The following is a 5,382-nucleotide window of genomic DNA, read 5'->3' as shown; positions in this document are numbered from 1 at the left end:
TATCACTGTACTGAACTATTTGGTTTTAATGCGTCCCTCTTCTCGTGTTCAATAATGGCAAGGTCTTCTTCAAACGAATATCCGAACATCTCGAAGTCCGGTTTGTAAATTTCCCCGATGTGACGTATGTCCTCCGTCGGGACCTGTCGGAAGGTATTGCCGAAACCCGTTCTAGCCCGTGTGGGGTGTTGTCTCGGGAGAATGCCGTCCTTCCCTTCAACACCAATGTTGTGGAAGAACAGACGAAGGTCTTCTGCCAGCGTGTCGGTATGAGCGATGAAGTCGTATCTAACCTAGTTAATACAAAGGTACAGTTAGGTATGGCGAAACCATTGTAATAATACAAGTAAGTAGGTTTGTATCATGTATGCCTAATGATGTTTTGGGACCCTGCTGTCTTCTTTATGGTCATATAAAATGGGTCGTTTAAGATTTCTTTTTTGGAATTTTTAAGATTTCATTTCTGAACTTCAAATTATACAGCTTGCGACGATGGTGGTGCGTATTGTATGTTTCACTACCAGCTGATGCCGTGTAGTTATTTCCTTTTCATAACTTGACAGACTTTCAGCATTACTTTCCTACTTGTTCATTTTTGTGAATTCGTTTTTTTTCTGATGCACATGGACATGTACAGATGCACACACACTTAGTCCAATACATGGTCATGACGAATTTAGCTATTGAAATAAGAAATAAGAATAAAGAAAATACAGTATAGCCAGAGCCAAATTACTTCTAATTACTCCATTTCAATTTCGAGAATTCTGAAACAAATCCATGGTGTATGATATGATATACATAAAATACCTGACAGGGAGAACATAGACTGAAGAAAGGTTCCCAGTGCGCATTGGGATAGTTTCTGTTGATGATACTCAAGATAAAATGTCGGAAGGGAACTGGAAGCAAGTCATCAACTTTAGTCTTTATGGATCCTGGTTTTCTCTGGGGCCCAAACTGAAAAATAAACAAAGCAATGTAAGTGACGAACTAGTTTGTCATCAGAATTGTCAACATCAGAAATAGAGAAAGTTACCTGCTAAGGAATGAATTTGTAAGCAGCGCACAACGAATGCAGTGGAAAATGAAACACATTTTATTTGTTAATGTTCACAATTCGATACCGAAAGAAAAAGACTATTTGAAAGAGTGACCGAAGTCACAGTATTTATAAGATAGAATTTAGATTATCTACATGTATTTAGACCATATTCATTCATTTTATGTATCTAGTCTTTCTTCATTTCGTCTTGCAATAAGCCCCATGGGCATGCATTTGCAATAAAACATGCGTTTCCTAAAGTACCAAAAAAGGACGTCTGTTATAACTTTCGTTTGTCAACCGCTAGCAACATAAACATACATTTTGATAAAGATATTATCAAGATAAAACCACAACTTGTCGATTTATGCTGTTCACAGCCAAACACGCAGGCACGGAGATAGAGATAGAGACACGCACAGACACATACATGCACACGAAAGCTTCTTCTCTTTCAGTCTCTCAGATCTACACGGTGAAGACACAAACCTTTCTTGCTGTTGTTTTTGTCCAGTTTTCCTTCCGTGTTTTCTGCAGCATTCTCTTTATGAACGAGGAGCGGCGTGGGTAGTTCACAAATTTATCAAGCCAGGCGGACACTAGCCTGAAAAGTCAGGAAATAATTACCTTGCTAACACGTATTGCGACGAACATGTGTCATGGAAGCAAGTTTAAGATATGCGTAACTAGCAAAATCTGTAAGATATTAGACAACACCGCCAGTAAAGGCCGGCTACACTCCTTTGTCAGTTTTTGGCGACGCCCCAGGGGCGAGCCTAATAGTATAGTATGCGACCGTTTGACAAGAATTCACAAAATCTTGTGAATGTCAGGATTTTTTTTACAGGCATGTGTAGCTGCATCATCCCTTTAGAAAAGAATAACTCGGGAACGCGAATTCATGATATTTTGGAATATAGATACCTTCAGACATGCCCTACATACTTGAATACGAATTATGCAAATTAGGGGCTAATTTGCATAATTAATAATGACATGTCGACAGTTTATGAATACACTGCATTTTATGTTAGAATGCTTAAAAATATGCCATATAACAGAAATATTAAGCTTACTGTTGAGGATATATCCGATTGGCGAAAATTCCCGAAATTCCACAGAAATTGTTAGTGCGTGCGCAATTGCACCGTCCTTTTGAAAGGGAATGACTCGGAAGGGGTTAACGGGTCATCGTGATTTTTGATTATTTAGATAAATTCGGAGATGCCTTCCATAAATAAGGGCTAATAATGCAAACCACGGGCGAATTCGCATAATCAATGAGCATATATTATTTAGCCACATTGTTTCATTACTACTAGGGCACGTAAACTTGACTTATGTAACCAGAAAAGAGAGAAATATCGATAGACATCAAGTATTCAACTTGTTACCTATTTCATTTTGTTTTTATAGTGAATGACAAAAATCCCATTCTTGGGACATTTGGTAGCAAAATGTACTTAAACATGCGACCGAGAGTGATGCAAATTAGGGTCTCATATACATAATTTATGAGAAAATGCTACCATAGCTTTCTTTGCTAAGACTTTCATACCTTGAACACGTTATTTAGGTAGAGGTCATCAACTGATGTAGTTTATGCAAATGAGGATATCAATTGTATAATCAATGAGAAACATTTATGACAGGTGACAAGACATAAGAGATCACTTTTCTCGTTAACAGCAAAGCCCTACAAACATCCATCGCGTAAAACATTCATACTTACAGCCAGGCGAAAGGATAGAACACAAATACAACACACCTGCAACAAAAATCATTAATACTTAAGAAAATAAAACCGTCACCATGGCAATAGTTTTTATTGCAACACTTATCATTACCTTTACCAGAATGACAAGGTTATGTTTTAAGCTTATACGTCTGTCTGTATGTCTGTCTGTCACTAACATAACTCGAGAAGATTTGGATGAATCCTGATGATATTTGGTAGGTGGGTAGGATGGGAAAACGAAGGTCAAGCTTAATAATGGGACCTCTATCGGTTTCCTAAGGTACTGCAGCGGAACTTTTATTTTTGATAGCTCGTGTTCTGGAAACGCTGTGGTCGTCATTCTTGAGTGGTAGATAGCCCATGGAGCAAAGAGCAAGTGAGTCTGGTCCCCCTAGCGACTCTTTTGGAGCTGCAGGCGCCGGTTTCCTTTCAAATTTTGGACTAGAATAACTTTAGAACGTATTGCCGGATCGTCATGATTTTTTGGTATGTGGATGGGCTAAGTAATTACTTACACGATGTAATGCTAATTTGCATAATTAATGAGGAAAGTTTATAAATCCACTACATTCCATGATAGGACTGTCAAACTTGTCACATAAGTAGCTGAGAAAGAGAAAAAATGTCATTACATTTTAATCATGCAAATGAGGTCATCATTTGCATGATTAATGAGGAAATATGAACGTGTTGACGGATCGTCATGATTTTTGGTATGTAGATAGCCTAAGTGAAGACTTACATAATAAGGTACTAATTGTGCTAATTGACAGCTAGTTAATTTGGCAAAGGTATGTGTTCGGGGAACTCTAGTTTATACTATCTTATGCTACCGCAGGATCGCTCTGCTTGGAGATTAACATAGGTCGTGCGCACCTATTGCCATCTACTTTGGGTCACGCACTCACTCCGAGGTGTTTCATGTAAAATGCAGTTCTCATGAGCAGTTAAGAATGACAGAAGTATGAAACTTAATGAAACTAGAAAAGCCGTCTTTTGCTTAAGAGCAAATACAGCATATTTCAGCCATCTCCCTCCCCATGCAACAATAGACTGTTAAAAATCACCCATGTGCAAAAATGGAACGCTTCTGCTTAAAAATCACTTCTACTAATCAAACTTTAGCCCAATAATGAATCTTACCAAATTCCCACTGCAAGAATAGACTCTTCCGGTGCACCTCATGTGAATTTGCACAATAAACCAGTCCAGAAATACTCCCACTGAAAATATGGCCGTTTGATAAGAAACCCAGTACAAAATTGAACTTAGCAAAAAGTTCCCCCGCGCATGAAAATGTAAAATAGATCAGAATATAAACACTTCCGCTAAAAAACAAAATTTTTAATCATCACCAGTCCAAAACTGAATTTGAAAAAAATCCCCCTCAATACAATAATGGACTCTTCCTGTGATACCCGTATGTAAAGTGCAGCAGTCCAAAAATACATCCTCTAAAATAGGACTTAAACCCCTCTTCCGTGCAAGAATGGACGCTTCCAGCACACTCCATGTAAAATTGTAAAATTGCAAAATAGACCAGTCCAAAATTTACCCACTGAAAAATCCCCAGTCCAAAGATGATTTAAAAAAAATGAACCCCTCCGTGTTACAATGGACTCTTCCAGATAACTCTAGACTCGCTGATTGGCTGCCAAATCCTCCTTACGATATTGATTCGGGCTAAGCGATTGGTTACCTTTTTAATTAAGTTATATTGGCATACAATTCTGCAAGTGAGAAAGCCTAAAAATGGGGTCAACGACCTTGAGGTCATTGACCTTGTGGCCATCCGAAAATGACCAAAAAATCCCCCCAAAATCGTTTTGAAGTGGTTCATGCCAAAAATAATACATGGGTCATTTGAATGAATATCTAGTGCATCCCTGTACCAAAATTTAGGTCACTTGGCTGTAAACCAGATAAAAGTGCCAAAAGTGTCCTTTTTTGTCAAAAAATGGCCCCAAAATCGCAAAATGACGCATTTTGTTGTACTGTATGCCAAAAGCGTTATTGGATCCATGTGCACATATATGTGTGAGGCGCACTTCAATGCCAGATTTCAGCTAAACCAGGGTACAGGAGCCAAAAATGTACTTTTTGTCAAAAAATGGCCAAAAAATCGCACAGTTAATCATTTTTGCTGCACTGTATGCCAAAACTGTCATTGACTCCATGTGCACATATGATAAGGCATCTCTGTACCCAATTCCAAGTCATTCTGATGTGATACCAGGGTACAAGGGCCAAAACATACAGTTTTAGTCTAAAAATCGCCCAAAAAAACCTTAATAAAATCATTTTAAAGGCAGATATGAAAAAAATACAATCTAAAAAGGCCTAAGAGTATTGACCCACTCTATCCTTGTGCCAAATTTCAAGTCATTCGATCCAAGCACGACGGAGATAACGTGTTTTGAAGATTTGACAGGAGAAGAAGAAGAAGAAGAGGAAGAAGAAGAGGAAAGAAGAAACATTACGAATACAATATATTTCACCATACCTATAGTGTGGCTGAAATATAACCATATAATAAGTTAGCCTCTAGCGACATCGTAACAGCTGGACATTTATCATTAATTGCCATGTTCAAATGAAC

This window comes from Branchiostoma floridae, chromosome 17 (genome assembly GCF_000003815.2).
Source record: "Branchiostoma floridae strain S238N-H82 chromosome 17, Bfl_VNyyK, whole genome shotgun sequence".
Taxonomy (NCBI): Eukaryota; Metazoa; Chordata; class Leptocardii; order Amphioxiformes; family Branchiostomatidae; genus Branchiostoma; species Branchiostoma floridae.
This window is presented reverse-complemented; position numbering follows the sequence as displayed.